Source organism: Neoarius graeffei, chromosome 5, assembly GCF_027579695.1.
Source record: "Neoarius graeffei isolate fNeoGra1 chromosome 5, fNeoGra1.pri, whole genome shotgun sequence".
NCBI classification, from domain to species: domain Eukaryota; kingdom Metazoa; phylum Chordata; class Actinopteri; order Siluriformes; family Ariidae; genus Neoarius; species Neoarius graeffei.
The window spans coordinates 45,038,151-45,059,316 of NC_083573.1; the positions used below are offsets into that span (position 1 = coordinate 45,038,151).

Sequence of the window (21,166 nt, forward strand, 5' to 3'; positions counted from 1 at the left end):
AAGTGTCCCCTTGAATTTGGGTTGAATCAACGTTGAATTTTCAACCCTATCAGCATTGAATCAATAGTGATTCAACCATCTAAATAGAAACTTACATTTAAATTTCCATTGATTTCATGTTGAAATAATATACTGAATCAATGGTGATTCAGCCATCATCTAAATGGAAATCAACATGTCATGACACTGAATCGATATCTGTTTGACCATTATCTAAAAGGCACATACTGTATGCTAATAGAGTATAATTACTTTTATTATTCATTCAGAGTTACTTCATGGGTGTCTATCAGCCTACACAGACAGATCAAACACTGCATACAACCACATACATTCATACATACATATTTGTCAATTACTGAATGAAATAACAGAAGAGGGATTGTTTGTTATTGTTGTTTTATTGTGTCAGTAACAACAGAAAAAAAAAAGACTTCAATCCTGAAGTGGAGGCTGTGGGAGAAGCAGAGGCAACATTTATGTCAGTGCTCATGATAGAACGTTTTGCAGACAGCAAATACTACAAATCACCTCTTACTTTTACAAAACAGCAATTTAGGAATATCAAGTTCACTTATGCCGCTTTTCCACTACCAATGTGGCTGAGTCGGGCTGAGCCATGCCGTGCTGAGTTGGGCTGAGTCGAGCTGAGCGGGGCTATTGGAGTTGCATTTCGACTACAACCGCGCTGAACCGTGCTGGCTGGAAGTGGGTGGACACATTGGGTGGAGTTAGCGAAAGTGGGTGGACATCAGGTGATGTCGTTATGCGGCGCAAACAGTGACATCAGTGATCTTTTAAGCGGTAGTCTCACAACCCGGAGAGTAAACAATAAACATGGAGGACATGGTGTCGTTAGTGTTGCTGGTCTTGGTGCTGTGGCTTGTTGTCACCGACAACGCCAACAGATACTGGCAAGAGCGTATAGATGAGGCGAGGCGCATAAGGCTTCATAATTCTCGTAATTCATAATTCTCCTTCTTCCGGGTTTACGGTGTTTACAGATCCCAGCGTGCTCGCAGGGCATGTGTGGGCATGTGAGGACACTCCTCCTCACCAATCAGTGCACAGGGGAGTGTCTCCTCACACCCCTAGCCTCACTCAGCTCGGTTTGGCTCACTTCAGCCCCACTCCAAAACCGTGCGAGTTTTGGGGGCTGAACAGGGCTGAAGCGAGCTGAGTCGTGCTGTTCTTAGATAGTCGAAACGCGAGCCATGTCGGGCTGAAGTGAGCTGAAGCGAGCTGAAGTGAGCTGAAAAAGGGTAGTGGAAAAGGGCCATTACATCTAGTTCCTTTTCTTTCCCCCGACACGCCAAGGGGCGTACCGAAGCCAATTTTTCACCAATTCGCTGAAGGCCTGCTGGGTAAGCCTAGCCATTTCTAGCATAGCAGACCCGCCTCACCTTATGAAAATCACGATAATACAGGTCAGGTTAATTGTCACAGAGGGCTGTCCTTTTATAGCTACCATTTCACTACTACGAAGCCTATACACTTAACCACTATTTTTAACCACACTTACCACAAAGAGGAGAACTGGCCAGTGTTGTTGAAGCAAATTTCTTCAGTCGCAAGCACAGACAGTCTATGGTCGCAAGTCTCGTCGTCAATGGAGCTCGAGCTCTTCTAAAAGTTCTTCTGAGAGACGGTTATTTGGACCATTCCAAATAGCGGCCGGTACGGTAGAAAACGGAGATGTTTGTTTTTCTGTTCGTTTTTTCCTTACATGTTGCACACACAAGATTTGCACATAACCATAAATAATAATCTATTCTTCATAGTTCCTTGTGCTCTATTAAAATTCTAAATAAAATAAATGAAATTCAATGAAATATAGGAAACCCCCCTCCCACAAAATGGTCTCGCCCAGAGTGCACCCCAGGCTCCCGTCCAGTGGTGCAGTGTATGATGAGAACAAAATCAACATATATTCAACATTGATCAAATGTTTCCTTCAACCATTACATTGATTTGAACACATTTTTTCAACTTTTTATTTTATCAGTGGTTGATTAATGGTTGATCCACCATCAGTGTTCAACTATAACTGTAAATCAACCATCTTGACCAAATATCAACATTGAAATAACATCATTTGCTATCTGGGAGAGAATATGCAAAACTCCACACAGACAGTAACACCAACTGAGGGTCAAACAGGGGTCCCAGGACCAATGAGGTGGCAAGACTATCTGCTGCAAAATCCCATTATATTACTAAAATTATAATAAAATCCAATACTCCAATTAAGTCCAATACATTTGAGGAGTTTTACATGGAACTTAAAGGGATAGTTCGGGATTTTTGACATGAATCTGTATGGCATCCCCATCAATAGTGTCGTGCAAACACACTGACTTACTCCTGACAGCATCCTGTGAGTCCAGTTCTTGTCCAGTTTTGGTCCAGACGAAAGTAGTCCGGCAAGTTTGTTGGGGTCACGAAAGTAAAACGTTTTTCGTCTCAAAACAGTATGTGTTCAAAAGAGTGATATATTTGCATCGCAAAACCATTGCCAAATAAAAAGTCAGACCTCGAAATCGCTTGGCACTATTTTTTCTCCCTCAGTATAACTGCGCACTGTCATGTTGACATCTGCACAGGAATCAACACCTTTCCCGTTGTTTGGCAGTGATTAGGAGTTCAGATCAGCGGCGCTAACAAGCTAATTTGAGAGCAAGAACAGCGACAAATTTATCACCTTCTATAACCTATACAACAATATATTTGTGAAAATGGTGCGCACTTGCGACTATCCAGGCTGTAGCAACAAAGATGTGGCTGAATCTCCGCACACATTTCACCGTCATAGTCAGACATGTTGTCGCTAACTTTGCTAGCAGTAAACAATGTAGTGATGTGTCGGTCGCGAACAATCCGGTTCAAAGAGCCGGCTCTTTGAAATGAACGACGGGAGCCGGCTCTTCGGTGGGAGCCGAGTTGGGGAGCCGAATTAGTTTTTTGTCCTTAGGTACCTCAGAGAGAGAGAGAGAGAGAGAGAGAGAGAGAGAGAGAGACAGAGTTCAGCTCAGCTGAAGGATGATTGTCTATTTGACAACCATGATCACTGTTTTGTTGCCGTGAATTCCTAAAGCTCATGATATAAATTGTCGCTCATAAATTGACAGGTTCGGTCGGCAACCGCCTTGGCATGGCCAGATTAATCTGCGGTATACAACGAGACAGCAGTCATTATAACAGGAGCATATTTGCTGTTCCAGCGGCTTCTCATTACTGGTGGAGCAGAGTGCGGCACTTTTTTCTCTTTTTACATGCGCTCAAGGTGCCACATATTTTGTTGCACATTGTTCTGTGTTTGTTAAAATAATTTCCAACTTTGCTTCATAGTTTCTTAGGCCTGATTTATACTTCATAATTTATTTTGTGGCATTTTGTTCAAGGTCGAGTGTGAAATAAAGCCATAAAGGATAAACAGTTGATGTCTTCTGTGTATTTTATATTGGTAATATAACACAGTTTTGCATTATGTTTGTGAGAAAATAATTTATTAATTGGTAAGTTTTATTTCTATAGCTAGAACATTGTTACACTGCTATACTTTACAAAGCTTTACAATGGCTACAAAAACTAAAAAATAAAATGGAAAACATCCTATTGATAAAATATAAATAATAATGTAATTAATTAACTAGTTAATTGCAGCAATTAAATCAAAAATAAAATCTCAGGAGCCGTTTGGGAGCCGAAAGAGCCGGCTCCTTATAGCAGGGGTGTCCAAACTGATCCATAAAGGGCCGTGTGGCTGCAGGTTTTCATTCCAGCCATGCAGCAGCACACCTGATTTGGCTTATTCAATCAACTGACACACGCCACCCTTTAATCAAGGGTGGGTGTGGCTGCAAGTATTTGACTGTGTGAAGACAGTTCAGTTGATTGAATGAGCCAAGTCAGGTGTGCTGCTGCATGGCTGGAATGAAAACCTGCAGCCACACGGCCCTTTATGGATCAGTTTGGACACCCCTGGCTTATAGTAAGAAGAGCCAAAAGAGCCGGCTCCCGAAAAAGAGCCGAAATTCCCATCACTAAAACAATGAATGAAACAGCCGTGGCTGTCACCTGGCGGCAGCGCGCAGTGAAAAGAAGGGAAAGAAAATAGTGCCAAGCGATTTCGAGGTCTGACTTTTTATTTGGCAACGGTTTTACGATGCAAATATATCACTCTTTTGAACACATACTGTTTTGAGACGAAAAACGTTTTACTTTCGTGACCCCAACAAACTTGCCGGACTACTTTCGTCTGGACCAAAACTGGACAAGAACTGGACTCACAGGATGCTGTCAGGGGTAAGTCAGTGTGTTTGCACGACACTATTGATGGGGATGCCATACAGATTCATGTCAAAAATCCCGAACTATCCCTTTAAACCCAGTGTGTGTGTGTGTGTGTGTGTGTGTGTGTGTCTCTCTCTCTCTCTCTCTCTCTCTCTCTCTCTCTCTCTCTGTCAGGAGATTTGTTGAAAAATGTGTTTGTTGAAAAATCTGCTTGACAAAGTTGGGATTATGCAATGTCCCCCCCCCCCCCCCCCACCACCACCACCACCATCAGTCCAGTGAAACTGTGACAACTGTATTCAGTCTCCTAACATGAGCAATACTGTAACAGCAGATGAAGGTTAACTGAATCCTGTGGATGAAAACAGCATGTCTTACCAACAAAAATGTGATCGGCAACAAGCCAAAGGGACAGCAAAACAAGCAGGAGACAAATACCACTCTATTAATGTCTCCCTAATCTCAGTCATGCTGAAGACTGTGGTCGACATTATGCCTTGCAACACAGAGAGACAAATGAGCCCCAGCATTTACATTAGTTCCAATAAAGGATGTGTGAGAAAGGCAATGCGCTCCAATTTTTTTAGATTTAATTCACTTCACAGTTTAATGCAATCCAGCAAATGATAAAAATGTATTAATTGGGATTGGGGGGGATAGTGGCATGTGTTGATGGGGATGGCATAGAGGGCAAATGTTTTATTTGATCTCACTAGAGATATAGATGAAAAATTCAGTACAATAGTGCATTGAGGGGACCTGCGCAGACTAACGCAGTGGCTGTGAGATTGAAGGTGGCACAGTGTAGACACAGTGCTAGCTGAAGCCAGCTGGTCTGGATTGATGAGGATGATGTTCAGCCTCTGCTGGCTTGATCTGTGGAGTCTTAATTTATCTCCACAAGCCGGTTCATCCATTATAGAAATGACAGTGCTTGCTTATTGATCTTACCCTGAAAGATCAATCAGCTTTTGCCCTGACGCAGACAAAATTTTCAGTTTGACACCCAAAGCTCAGACCCCTGGTCTGACGCATGCACACACATGTCCTGCCTGACCACAAGTTCGAATAGGCTAATTTTAACTTGAGTTCTACAATGATCAAACTCACTGTCTGGCCCTTGTCCTTCTCTTGTACACGCATCTTCTAAGCTAGCTGGAACAGTATTTCAATGGAACATATTAAATGTGCTAAAATAGTATGTAGAGTTGTGGTCAGAAGTTTACATACAGTGACATGAATGTCATCTTGGATATGAATGTCAAGGCAATATTTGGGCTTTCAGTCATTTCTTTGAACTGTTCTTTTTCTGTGGCAGAAGGATTGTACAGCATACATCTTTAATTAAAAAAACACTAGAATTTGGTGCACAAGTTTTAATTTTCTTTGGGTTTTCTGAAATCAACACAGGGTCAAAATTATACATATAGGGTCAAAAATTTACATGCAGCACACTTAATATTTGGGTAAAATGTCTCTTCGCAAGATTCACCTTGACCAAACATTTTTGTTTACCATGAGCAAGCTTCTGGCAGAATTCTGGTTGGATATTTCATGACTCTTCATGGTAGAATTGATAGAGTTCAATTAATTTTTTTTTTCTTGGCATGGACTCGACTTATAAGCACGGTCCATATATTTTCAACAGGGTTGAAGTCAGGACTTGTTTTAAGCTTAATGTTAGCCTGCTTTATCCTCCACGTTCCTCTGTACATGGTGGTCACTGTGGCCAAACAACTCAATCTTTGTCTCATCTGACCATACAGCTATCCTCCAGAAGGCTTTTTCTTTGTCCGTGTGGTCAGCTTCAAACTTTAGTTAAGCTTGAAGGTGTCAATTTTGGAGCAGGGGTTTATTTCTTGGATAGCAAGCTCTTAGGCTACATCCACACGACAACGGCAACGAGATTTTTTTTTTTTAAATATCGCGTCCACATGGGCAATGGATCAGTAAAATATCAGGTTCATATGGCAACGCAACACTTGCTGAAAACGATGCAATACACATGCCACACCTCTACGTGCGCTGTAAGACGGTCCCATCGGAGACACCAGAACAATAGAGGAAGTAGACGCATGCACATAAACCCCTTCTTCTGTAGCATCAGCCACATAAAGTTTTGATTATTAATCAGTAGCGTAAAACGAAAGACGCGGAAAGAGGAATGAACGGGGGTGGATGGAAGCCGGTACGCCAACATTCTGATATCCTCCAGAATTCTTTAATGGTCCGGAATAAATTGAATGCTACACATTGATGGATTACTTTGTTCTTCTACGCCCTTTTTGAGGAATATATTGCCGGACTTAAACCAACATCTGAAGAGGTGAGATTGATCCTTTTTTTTTTCCCTATTTTTGCTGGCGGGATTGATTTTGTTTTTGGAAACCGCATGGGTGGTGCGCGGTTTGGTACTGCTTCCGCAGTGTTTGGACTAAAGACTCTGCCCTAAGGGCTATTCTCTCTCTCTCTCTCTCTCTCTCTCTCTCACTTTGCACCATTACACAATAAATATTCACAGTGAAAATATTTTGTAAGCGCGTTTCATGAACCAAGTTATAGGATTTGTTGACAACTCGCATCGAGTTCGTTACACTTCTACCAGGCGTGAAGCACTGACAGTCATGTGGTTGTGACGTCATCATAAACAAATCCGTTCTACTCATCCAGACGACTTCGCAACAGCTCCGTTGCCAGATTTTTCCACTCTTGAACCCGTTCTCAAAAGATTTCGTTTTGGGGCACCCAAAACGCCGGTGCCATGTGGACGCCAGGCCGAAACGATAAACAATTTTATCAGATTCACCTGAATCTGTTGCCGTGTGGACAGGGCCTTAGTCCATGATGATCTGAACTGTAAACAGTGATTCATCAGCTTCCAGTTCATGGCAGGGCTGTGCCATGGTGGTTCCCAGGTTGTTCCTGACCATCCAAATCAATTTCCTTTCAGCTGAGGGTGACAGTTTGGGTTTTCTTGAAGCAAAGTGGCTTGGCAAAGTGACTACACCTCACAATAACTTGGATACAATTGTTTGAACTGATCTTGGAATTTGCAGTTGTTTACAAATGGCTCCAAGAGACATTCCGGAGTTGTGTATATCTGTGATCCTCTTTCTCAGATCTGCACTGCGCTTCTTGGACTTTTCCATGTTACTGTGTTGGTCAATCCAATGAGTGCTGTAAACAAACCCCTTTTATGAGTTAGGAGACTTCGGCCTTGGCAAGATAAAATACATTTTGGAAGTTTCAGCACCTCTGAATTGATAATCTAAGTGAGCGTATGTAAATTTTTGACCATATTTGCATAATTTTGACCCTGTGTTGATTTCAGAAAATCCAAATAAAATTTAAACTTGTGCACCAAATGCTAGTGCTTTTTTTCAATTAAAGATGTATGCTGTACAATCATTCTGCCACAGAAAAAGAACAGTTCAAAGAAATGACTGAAAGCCCAAATATTGCCATGACATTCATATCCAAGATGACATTCATGTCACTGTATGTAAACTTCTGACCACAAATGTATCTGAATATACTTGTGACAGAGGTTTACATTTATCTTCTAATTCAAACAAATAATTTTTCATCATTAATGTAAAAACAAATCAGTGTGAACCACATGAGCATTTGTTTAACGTTGCCTGACCATAGTAGGGATTTCTGTGTAAGGGAATTGTTTCATGCCTTCCCATTAAATGCACATTTATAAGTCCATATTTTTAAAGCTGGTCTTAATGTGATGCACTTTTATATATTTAAAGTATGTCCAATTTAAACACAGAGAGCAAACTTAATATTTATTAAAAATGGCATGTTTTGAAATTGAGACAAATAACATTTTGCTTATTGATGTCAAACTGATATTTACAGGTAAATTATTTATTCATCTTTATTCTGTGCTTTATCCTGGTCAGGGTTGGTTGGATCCTAAGCCTATCATGGAAACACTGGGTGTGAAGTGGGAACACACCAAGAATGGGATGTCAGTCACCAGAAACACTCATTCACACCGAGGGGCAATTTAGGGTCACCAATCCACCAGCATGTTTTGGGAGGTTGGAACAAACTGAAGGATGCAGAGGAAACCCACTCTGACAAAGGGAGAATATGTGAACCTCCACACAGCCAGCAACTACAGGGAAGCCATGGACTAAAGGTTAGAGAAGCAGCTTTGGGACCAATAGGAAGCCAAAAAGCCTTTATTTGTCACACGTACACTCAAGCACAGAATTACGCACACAGTGAAATTTAACCTCTGCATTTAACCCATCTGAAGCAGTGAACACATATGCACGCACAAGTGAGCAGTGAGCACACACACATACAGTGCTCAGCGTAAATGAATACACCCCCTTTGAAAAGTAACATTTTAAACAAGATCTCAATGAACACAATTTCCAAAATGTTTGACAAGACAAAGTTTAATATAACATCTGTTTAACTTATAACGTGAAAGTAAGGTGAATAATATAAACTTAGATCACACATTTTTCAGTTTTACTCAAATTAGGGTGATGCAAAAATGAGTACACCCCACAACAAAAACTACTACATCTAGTACTTTGTATGGCCTCCATGATTTTTAATGACAGCACCAAGTCTTCTAGGCATGGAATGAACAAGTTGGCGACATTTTGCAACATCAATCTTTTTCCATTCTTCAACAATGACCTCTTTTAGTGACTGGATGCTGGATGGAGAGTGATGCTCAACTTGTTTCTTCAGAATTCCCCAAAGAAAATAATTTCTTTACACCGCAAAGGTGAAGGCTACAAGAAGATCAGCAAAGCTTTACTTATCAGTCAGAATACTGTAGCAAAAGTGGTACAAAAATTTAAGAAAGATGGAACCGCAACCATCTCACAGAGACGTCCAGGTCATCCATGAAAGTTAACATCTCGACAGGAGCGTCTTCTGATGAGAAGGGTTGAAGAAAATCGGCATGCAAGTTCACTGCAGTTATCTAAAGAAGTAGAAAGCCAAACTGGGGTGACTATTTCCCGTGACACAATACAGAGTACACTGCAGAGGAATGGCATGCATGGATGCCGTCCACGAAAGAAGCCTCTCCTAAAGCCCAAGCACAAAAAAGCCCGCCTAGAGTTTGCCAAGGCCCAAGCTGACAAAGATGAAGACTACTGGGACTCTATACTCTGGAGTGATGAGACCAAGATAAATGTTTTTGGAACTGATGGCTTCAAAACTGTATGGCGTCTCAAAGGTGAGGAATACAAAGAAAAATGCATGGTGCCTACAGTGAAACATGGTGGTGGCAGTGTCCTTATGTGGGGCTGCATGAGTGCTGCTGGTGTCGGGGAGCTGCATTTCATTGATGGCATCATGAATTCACAGACGTATTGCTCTATATTGAAAGAGAAGATGCTACCATCACTCCGTGCCCTTGGTCATCGTGCACTTTTCCAACATGATAATGATCCTAAACACACATCTAAGGCCACTGTTGGATTTCTGAAGAAGAACAGGGTGAAAGTGATTCAGTGGCCAAGTATGTCTCCTGATCTGAACCCAATCGAACACCTATGGGGAATTCTGAAGAGACAAGTTGAGCATCACTCTCCATCCAGCATCCAGTCACTAAAAGAGGTCATTGTTGAAGAATGGAAAAAGACTGATGTTGCAAAATGTCGCCAACTTGTTCATTCCATGCCTAGAAGACTTGCTGTCATTAAAAATCATGGAGGCCATACAAAGTACTAGATGTAGTAGTTTTTGTTGTGGGGTGTACTCATTTTTGCACCACCCTAATTTGAGTAAAACTGAAAAATGTGTAAATCTAAGTTATATTATTAACCTGACTTTCACGTTATAAGTTAAACAGATGTTATATTAAACTTTGTCTTGTCAACATTTTGGAAATTGTTTGTGTTCATTGAGATATTGTTTAAAATGTTACTTTTCAAAGGGGGTGGACTCATTTACGCTGAGCACTGTATCCAGACCAGCTATGCTACAGTGCCTGGGGAGCAGTTGGGGGTTAGGTACCTTGCTCAAGAAACTTCAGCCCAACCTCAGGCCATGACTGCCCTATGTTAACCTAACCGCCTGTCTCATTTAGCACGAAAGACTTTTCGCACAAGTATTGTAGCACAAATATAAAGTAATTTAGCCCAAGTTCTAAGAACATTTTATTATAAATACCTAACGATCATGTTTAAAGATGTTTTAATGGATTTTTTATGTAAGTTGCTGAGATTCCAATTGAATAATAGAGATTGTATTTCACCACTCCACCATCTTGAAACCGCCATGTTTGATGTAGCCCATATGTTAGTCACCAATCCTCCCTCCAAACAATTCAATACAGTACACCAGTTCAGCTATTGTTGACTTCCAGGTTTGTAATGTGTATGTGACAAATAAAGGCTTCTAATTCTAAAAATCTAATCAGAAAATTTCTGTAACCATGTGATTTTTACTGGCAACAAAATATGCAAATCAACACACTTCACTTTTATGAAATTTAAATCTCACTTGGCTAGTTAACACATATACCGTACTGACACAGATACTAGTAAACAATCCTGCTGTTATAGCAATGCAAAACTTGTCTAAAAAGATCACTTTTTGAGTCAATAAAAACAAACAAAAGCATGTCACATAAAAATACAAGTAAACTGTTAATTTAAAAAAAAAAAAGGCCAGTGATGGAGTTTATGGACAGCAAGATGCTCCCAAAGTCTGGGTGAGTGTGCTCACTGTTTAAGTGTGTGTGTGTGTGTGTGTGTGTGCATTCACTGCTTCAATGATCAGGCTTATTTTTACACCCATACACTTGACACTATGGCATCTTCAGGGTTGTTTACAACAATTGCGCGAAATGACTTTACAGTTGTGCTAAAAGACTTTGGATTTGTGCTAAAAGACTTGTGCAAAAAGACTTTTGTGCAAAATGACCAGCTACCCTTTGGGGGAAACCAGAGCACCCAGAAGAAACCCACGCAGACACAGGGAGAACATTCAAACTCCACACAGAAAGGCCCCCGTCGGCCACTGGGCTCAAACCCAGAACCTTCTTGCTGTGAGGTGACAGTGCTGACCACTACACCACTTTGCCACCCAAAAGGTCGCTGGTTTGATTCCCTGAACCAGCAGGAATGGCTGAAGTGCCCGTGAGTAAGGCACCTAACCCCCAACTGCTTCCTGGCTGCCCACTGTGGTGGGTATGTCAGGGTCCTGCTGCTCTGGATAAGAGTGTAATATGTAATGTAACCCAAGCTCAAGATTGAACCAGCAAGCCTGGAGCTGTGAGATGGAACAAACAAAACAGTACACAGAAAAATAGTTGAAAACTTTTTTTTTTTGTAATTGAAGCCTTGTATCTGTCAGTGAGATACGGTTTGAAGTAATGACTTGCATCTTACTTATAGTTTTGTGTAGTCTACAAAGAAAGCATGTTTAACCCTTTCACCACTGCAGAGCACTATTCCGGTCTCTCTGTACACTGCAAAAAATTGAAAACTGAATTTGAGGAGAAAATTACTCAATACTAGTGAAATTATCTTGCTGCATGGACAGATATTTTTACTTGATAAGATATCTTAGAATAAGTTGGTTGCAATCTAGAACTAGTTTTGATAATTTCAGAATTGGCGTCTTGTATTCTTCTAATAGGAAATGCTAGATTGTTTCAACTATATTCAAGATATTTTCACTTGCTAAGATATTATTTTTTGCAGTGTAGGGAAACCCCTTCTGGAAAAAGTTATGCAGTGATGAAAGGGTTCATCTCATCTCACCTCATCTCATCTCATCTCATTATCTGTAGCCGCTTTATCCTGTTCTATAGGGTCGCAGGCAAGCTGGAGCCTATCCCAGCTGACTATGGGCGAAAGGTGGGGTACATCCTGGACAAGTCGCCAGGTCATCACAGGGCCGACACATAGACACAGACAACCATTCACACTCACATTCACACCTACGGTCAATTTAGAGTCACCAGTTAACCTAACCTGCATGTCTTTGGACTGTGGGGGAAACCGGAGCACCCGGAGGAAACCCACGCGGACACGGGGAGAACATGCAAACTCCACACAGAAAGGGCCTCGTCGGCCACGGGGCACGAACCCGGACCTTCTTGCTGTGAGGTGACAGCGCTAACCACTACACCACCGTGCCGCTGATGAAAGGGTTAATTAAGCTTAATTTGCAACAACCAGTGGAAATACTGAGCAAACTGGGTAATGTTAATAGTGTTACTCAAATAGAAGATGATAAAATACAGAAAGAATGTGCATGTATGGTGCCTTGTGATGAACTGACAATTCATCCAGGGTGTGCCTCGCATCCAGTATTCTTTGGATAGGTACAGGATCAGCCATGACCCTGATCAGCAAAAGCATTTTATTGAAGATGAATGAATGATGCTTTTGGTGAACAAGAAACCTGGACAGAAATGTCTTTTGAAAGTACTGCATTTATGAAGTTCAAATATACTTCTTTTGATGCTTACTGGTCTGAGCAAAAGCCAATGCTACCATAATGATTGGCAAGAAATGAATCATGCAGGGCTAACTGCTTATTAAATTTAAGATAAACTTAAGCTTTTAAACATATGGTAAACTTTCATAAAAGTTATATTTAAGAATATTTGAGATTTCCTTAAAAGTGTAATATTTAAGGGCAGCAAGGTGGTGTAGTGGTTAGCACTGTCACCTCACAGCAAGGTTCTGGGTTCGAGCCCAGCGGCCAACGAGGGCCTTTCTGTGTGGAGTTTGCATGTTCTCCCCGTGACTGTGTGGGTTTCCTCCGGGTGCTTCAGTTTCCTCCACAGTCCAAAGGCATGCAGGTTAGGTTAATTGGTGGCTCTAAATTGACCGTAGGTGTGAATGGTTGTTTGTCTCGATGTGTCAGCCCTGCGATGACCTGGTGACTTGTCCAGGGTGTACCCCGCCTCTCGCCCATAGTCAGCTGGGATAGGCTCCAGCTTGCCCGCAACCCTGTACAGGATAAGCGGCTACAGATAATGGATGGATGGACTATTTTGCATGTGGACTGCCAGTCACACTTTGAACTCTGAGTATGCACACTGCACTTTGTTAATCCCAAATTATTACAACTTTCACTTATATACTGTTAGAATCATCAACATCTTTATAACTGATGATATAGTTCTATAGCTACAAATCCAGGCTGCTACTGCTATTGTACTTTATAATCAGGTCTAAGCCTTTATCCACAATTGTAAAAGTATTGCACAAATGTAAATGTAAATGCACATTCGACACTACATGTATTTTGCACTGTCCTGTCTGTCTGACCACAATGTCTTCTCATATTTGTACTGTGTGTACACTGTGAACCCTGAGCTGAGTTGCCTTGATTGAATTCAGATTGAGTAATTAATTTTATTTAATTTATTTATTTATACGGCGGCACAGTGGTGTAGTGGTTAGCACCGTCACCTCACAGTAAGAAGGTCCTGGGTTCGAGCCCAGCGGCCGGCCAGGGCCTTTCTGTGTGGAGTTTGCATGTTCTCCCTGTGTCTGCATGGGTTTCATCCGGGTGCTCCGGTTTCCCCCACAGTCCAAAGACATGCAGGTTAGGCTAATTGGTGGTTCTAAATTGACCGTAGGTGTGAATGTGAGTGTGAATGGTTGTTTGTCTCTGTGTCAGCCCTGTGATGACCTGGCGACTTGTCCAGGATGTACCCCGCCTCTCACCCATAGTCAGCTGGGATAGGCTCCAGCTTGCCTGCGACCCTGTATAAGGATAAAGCGGCTAGAGATAATGAGATGAGATGATATATATATATATATATATATATATATATATATATATATATATATATATATATGGGGTAAATAAAAGGCCTGTAAAATGAATGTAACAGCCATTATATACAGTACATTGTGTGATTTTTGTCTGAAATATATAATTTAATAAACATTATCGATAGTGGATTCACAGAAACAAAGAATCTGTGCATGTGCAGTGGCTATATTTGCACAGTGCAACACTACAAGCACACACTACATTTTACCATTGTGCTAAAATATCACTTTTAATGGTGAGTTAATATACGTGTTTTCACATACCTGACACAATATTTTACTAGTTGAGGCTTTAATTGGTCCCTGCCATGCGAAAGCAGCATTAGATAAGAGGTCAGTCAAAAGCAGAGCATGACTTTGAGCCTCCATTTGCTTTGAAAGTCTTAGGCACAAAGAGCTTTCAAATTCAACATCATAGCAAACAAATGACTCTTTGTCCTCCATCGGTTACATAAAGAAATAATTGGAATCAGAAAGTTCATTTACAAAGAACTAGCCATCGCAATCACCACATAATGTACTGGCGAGGAGCGAGAAAAAAAAAGCCATAATTGGTTTGGTAAAGATCGCTTTCCATTACACCATAAAGCACTACACAATAGAAAAGGTCGCCAATTAAGCAATCATGAATACCAAGTACTGTGGCTGATGAAAATAGGCCAGTGGTTTAAATAGATTTGCAAGCAATTTACCTTTTCACAATGTTGGCAATCTGATGCAATTTGCTTGCAATTTTGTCGGCTTTCAGTAGCACTCCAAGCTGACACTGCATGGACCGAATGGCCAAACGACACGCTCAGAGAAAATGTAAAACTATATTGGCCGCATCTAGGTACCAGGCCACCGCTTCATCAGGAAAATTACAACAATTAACATAAGTGCTTAGGAATCAACACTTTAAATGTCAGCAGCAGAGGCAACGGCAGAGGTTTGGAGCCTGAGACAGGCGAAAGTGCAACATGTCCTTGCCGATGGACTCTCTGAGAGAAACATGAGGCAATCAGCCATCATGCCGCAGCTCTGATGGCCCTGCAATTGCTGTGACATTCTCCTTGTTGCCTGTCAGTCTTCACCACTGTTTTTTTCCCCCCTCATCTTCCACTCAACACTCCACCCACAAGCACCATCACTGCCAAAGCTATTACTGCTGTGTGCTGCAATTTCAAATTTGGAAAACTTTGTGTATTTTTTCAGTTTTTGAAACCTAATCAATTTGATTGTATTGTCTATAGACGGGAAAAAAGTTAGGAAATTTCATTAAAACTTATAGTGAATCATGCAACACAAGCACAACTGCAGAAATTTATAGGCAAGAGAACGTTGTTGCATTATCATAGCATTTTAGGTAGAATTTTAAAAATGTTGCAAATAGGTGAGGCAGATCATATATATATATGATCTGCCTCACCTATTTGCAACATTTTAAAAATTTTTACCTAAAATGCTATCGCATCTCTGAGATAAACCTTTTGCTATTTTCCCACAAAAGAAATCTTTATTAAATCAGTTTTGAACAATAATGCAAATTGTGACAAACTTTCACCAATAGCAATGCTTGATGGACATTTTAGACCCAATTTATCCATAAAACATTCACTAAATGACTCACCCCCCCATGCTGTCTTCAACTACTGATTCATACATTCAGCTTGAATAAACATGAAGTGATGCAGCCTAACAATCTGTTTTTTGGGGCTTATTCTATTAACTGTTATAAATTCAATGGCATAGAAAGTCTATTTTCTGTATTTTGTGAAATGCCAGTAATAAAAAATATTTTTTTATCTGTCTCAATGTTCTTGTCAACTCTGTTAACTCTGTTATAAAACTGCATAAAATCCACAAAGACTTTTACTAATATGCATGATACCTGCACCGAGAGATGTCACTTCCTTTGGCAGAAAACTTCAGAAAGGCAGTGAGTAATGTTAGGTTTCTTCTCTCATTAATTTGAACAAAATGTTGAGGATGCACCAACAGTAGATTAATTATTCGTCAAATCTGTTATTGTGATACTGGAGTCAATCTCTCACTCTTTAAAAAAAAAACAATGATATGATTAAAAGCCATAAAATTCTGTTTTTATACATGCCATGTGGTAACTAGTTTGAGGTTAGCATGTGGAGTTAAGACACAAAATTGTGGAAAATGTCAATTCTGTTTATATATATATATATATATATATATATATATATATATATATATATATATATATATATATATAATGTCAGATGTTTGGCTTCTGAGTTATGAAATTAATTTTTTCATTTATTTACCGTATCTTCATTTCGTGCTTTATTTGAGTTGGTGACAGCTCCACAGCCAATCTCAGGAACACTAGGAATAAGTTGGGAATACACCCTGGACACCCTGGATAGGTTGCCAATCCATTACAGAGACCCTGGAAGTGGAAGATAGCGCCACTACCCGCTGTGCCACCTAGCTATGTATTTGTTAATGTAAATCAGTAATTGCATCTACACACATGCAGAATCCTGCACCTTCCAATATGCAACACTTCTTCAGTTCTGTATATCACTACAGTTATGCTTCAACAGGTTGTAAATGGGTCTGTTGATGCGTGCAGAAAGAGTGCTTAACTTATGAGTTTAAAAAACGAGTGTTGGCTATGCTACAATACAGCATCAGTTTTACAAGCATTTAATAACAGTCAGGCAAATCAAAAGCCTTTTAGATTTAGGCTGGCAATTCGATGTGTTGCTTGAACTGGAAATGCTTATCTGCATTTGGCTCTTAATTGAAGTGGATAGATTTACACTAAAAGTCAGGGGGCATCAACAGGGGGTGGAATATTTAGAATAATGATTTCTGAAATAAAGCCATGTGCTGAGGGATGTGACATCATACAAAGTAATCAAAGACTGGCAAAACCTCAAGAGAATAATTATTCACAATTCTTTCTTAAATACAGCTTGAAATACTACAACAGCATAAAAGTTTAAGCTATTTTGATATAAAAAAAGAAATAAAAGAGAGAACAGAAACACGTCTGTTGTTTTGAGTGAGAGAGAGAGAGAGAGAGAGAGAGAGAGAGAGAGAGAGAGAGAGAGTGTGTGTGTGTGTGTGTGTGTGTGTATCTGGACACAGATGGGCATGCCTCACTCCCCTCCAGCCTGCTCTTTTGTGTCAGCGCTCTCCATAATTATAGCTGATGAGTGGGTGAGGTGGGGGTGGTTGGTGGTAGAGATCTTTGTGGAGGCGGGTGCGGGTCGGTAGGGGGGTCGTAGTTGTGCCAGGCAGGTGACGGCTTGGGCACAGGAACCTGTGGCAGCTCCCTGGCGCCATCAGGCACACTGTATCCCTGTCTGACAGCTAATTAGGGCAGACACGGATTTCTCCCCAGTGTAACAGATGTTGCCTAATCAGAGCAGCTTCAGAGCGGCCTGCACCAACGACATTTCATGCACAATTTAACTATCTAAAAGGAACGGGAGACTTAATGCATTGTAAGGACTGCACAGCTGTTTTACTCGGCAGAAGGGAGAGAGAGAGAGGGGGGCTTTCTGTAACTCAAGCAGAGTGCTTATAATGACATAATGATGTAGTTCAATAATAGCACATCTTCACAGCTACCAAAGATTTTCTACAACAGTGATTGCCGTGGCTATGCGCTTGCACAGAAATTCCTGGATAAACTGACATCAAGGTTTATGATCAGAATCAAACTAGATTTGTTCTCGACGAGTACACCTTCACACATAGCAGTGCAGTTAAACAGTTTATTATCATTTTCAATGATTTATTATACAATACACCATACCTTTTCATCTAATACTGTGTAACATTATGTCCCTGAGGGCACACTGAATAACCAGGACCTCTTATTGTCTGATGTGACACGTTATGAAATTGTACCTGTCAGTCAGTTATTGCTTGTATGGTAGGTTCCTCTTCAGTGATGTTCTGTGCATCAAAGTCTAGCTTTCAGCTTCCAAGCCTGATCTGAAACATTATGACTAAGACCAATCTAACCTGAGCATTGCCTTAGGATAAAGTAAAAAGAAACAAAAAAGTAGTAAAAGCTGCTAAACCAAAGAAATATAATTGACACCAACCATAATGCAGTCATATTTAGGCATACCAGCACTAATAAAGATCGTTGTTTCCCTTACAGAAAAAACACATGAATTTCCCATGTGATCACGTTACCACATGTGATCACGTTACCACATGTGGTAACGTGGAATACATGGTATCAGATTTTGTAACGTGTTACCATGTAGAGCACATGTGGAAAACATGTTACCACATGTGTAAAACATTCCCACATGTGATTCACATAAAATTGGGCCAAAACCACGTTTCCCATGTGCAAATAATATGTTTCCCATGTGCAAAACACATTTTCCAAACATTTCACATGTGAGAAATCACATGTTAAAGTCACATGTGCAAAAGGGTTCGAAAAATTATCTTTACTTTCAACTCAAAAAGTGTTTTATGTATAAAAGACTGAAAAGTCTAACAAAGTTTTAGGATTAAAAGGCAATTAATTAATCAATCTTCAAATGTGTAATAGCGATAACTCTATGAGATTTTCACATTGTGAAAATAAAATACAATGACCATCCACTTTAATAGGAACACCTGTACAACTGCACATTCATGCACTTATTTAATCACTCAATCATGTGGCAACAGCAAAATGCATAAAATCACACAGATACAGGTCAAGAGGATGAAGAAGAAGTGTGATCTCTGTGACTTTGATCATGACATGGTTGTTGGTAGCAGATAGACTGGTTTGAGTATTTCAGAAACTGCTGATCACCTGGGATTTTCACACACAACAGTCTCTTGAGTTTACACAGAATGGTGTGAAAAACAAAAAACACTGAGTGAGCGACAGTTCTGTGGGTGGAAACGCCTTGTAGAGAGGTCAGAGGAAAATGGCCAGTGGTAGGTTTCCTAAAAGTCTCTTAATGTCTGGCTCATCTCTCTTCCTCAGATGATCGCCTCTTCTTTTCAAAGGTCCTCACACTATCACAAACCATTCTCCACTCCAATCTATCTAATGGGTTTGTGGCCCAATTACCGATCTCACAGTCTTTGAAGGTCCTTTTTAAGACATCCTTAAATCTCTTCTTAGGAGCGCCGACGCTTCTGGTTCTTGTAGATAGCTGACAGAAGAGAAGCTGTTTAGGTAGACGGTGTGCATCCATTCTAGCTATGTGTCCATACCATCGTAATCTATTCTGCTGTAGCATAGCCTCAATGCTTGTCACAGAAGACCAGTCAAGAACCTCAGTATTCGTGATACGACCATACCACTTGATGTTCAGGATTGTACGTATCTTTGGTGAAATTTCGCTAGCTGTTTTACTTAATGTCGGTACGTCGTCCAAATTTCGGAACCATACAAAAGTGTAGGTATGATGATAGCTTGATAGACTTGTATCTTGGTGTCGAGCTCAAGTTCATGATTATCGAAAACATGCTTATGTAGCTTGCCAAAAGCTGTTGCAGCAGCACAGATCCTGTTACTGTATTAATCTCATGATCAAGGGAAACATCACTGGCTATATAGCTACGGTACCAAGGTACTTAAAGTGTGGGACTACCTTAAGGACAGTTCCATCCACAGGTTGAGTGACAGCTGAGGTGGTGGTACCATAAACAGGTTGATACATTACTTCTGTTTTGGTGCAGTTTAATGATAGTCCAAGACTGCTGTAGGCTTCTGCAAATGCATCTGTAATTCTCTGCAGTCTGGCTTCTGATGTGGAGCAGGCAGCAGCGTCATCAGTGTATTGAAGTTCCACAACTGAGACTGTAGTCACCTTTGTTTTGGCCCGTAGCTGGTGAAGATTGAGCAAGTTGCCATCATATCAGTAATCTATTTTAATTCCACAATTTCTCAGTTGACGCTCTACTAATTGCAAGACAACACCCATGTAGAAACCAAACTTTCACAGGAAATGGTTCCACTTGCTCACCTGCACATACCGTAGTACAAAGGTAGTCATCTTGTTGTGAAGCACGTGGATCATTGTGATCAATTTATCTGGATAGCCATACTTCCTTTTGATCACCCATAAGATTTCTCTATTGACTGAATCAAAAGCCTTACACAGGTCAAAAAAGGCTATATAAAGGGGAGTTCTTTGTTCTCTACAGTTTTCTTGCACTTGCCGTAGGGCAAATATCATGTCAATGGTGCCTCTTCCAGGTCGAAAGCCGCATTGTGTTTCTGGTAGAAACTTCTCTGCAATTTGACTGAGCCGGTTCAGTATGGTCTTGGAAAACGCTCTATCAATGGTTGACATCAGTGAGATACCTTGGTAATTGCCACAATCAACTTTATCACCTTTTTTATAAATTGTAACTTTCAGTGCATCTTTCAGGTCAGCAGGTGCATGTTCCTCATTCCAAATACTCTGTATAAGGCTGTAGAGGCACTGAGCCACTTCTGGGCCACCATGCTTCAATGCTTCAGCTGGAATTCCATCTGGTCCAGATGCTTTACCATTCTTCAGTGACTTAATGTCTAGGTAAACTTCTTCAAGTGTGGGTGGAACTGCAAGCTCATGTTTGATTGGAAATTGTCTCAGCTTGCTAATGGCTGTCTGGTCGACCTTATCTTCATGATTCAGTAAGTTGTAGAAATGCTCCCTCCAACCCGCCTGTACTAATGCAGGGTCCTTTACCAGAGTTCCGTCTGCAGTTTGCAGTGGGGTTGAACTGTGTGTGCTGGGACCATAGACAGCCTTCACTGCGGCAAAGAAAGCTTTCAAGTTCTGTTTGTGTGCTGATTCCCGAAGCTCTGCTGCTTTGTTTTTCCACCATTGGTTCTTTAATTCACAAGTGCGCTGCTACAATTAATTTCTTGCTTTTAGTAATTCAGACTTGGAAGATTTTTTTTTCTTGGGTGCCGCTGCCACTTGATAAATGCATTTGTCTGCTCTCAATAAGCCTTTTGATTTCGACATCATTTTCGTCAAACCAATCTTGGTTGACCTTCTTTTTTGAACCAATTATTTTAACACAAGAGCTAAGAATAGCATCCTTCAAATCATTCCACTTCTCAGCCACAGGTTTATCATCTGTGAGTTAGAAGAGGC

General features: G+C 40.7%; 1 long non-coding RNA gene across 1 annotated transcript; it reads right to left on the bottom strand.

Moving 5' to 3' along the window:
* Positions 1-382: 382 nt before the first annotated feature.
* On the bottom strand, positions 383-1,594 carry LOC132886002 (uncharacterized). The gene is made up of 3 exons (XR_009654655.1): positions 1,523-1,594; positions 1,284-1,403; positions 383-453 (listed from the first exon to the last, which is right to left on the bottom strand). It is a non-coding gene; the product is annotated as an uncharacterized LOC132886002 (long non-coding RNA).
* Between the last annotated feature and the right edge of the window lie 19,572 nt (positions 1,595-21,166).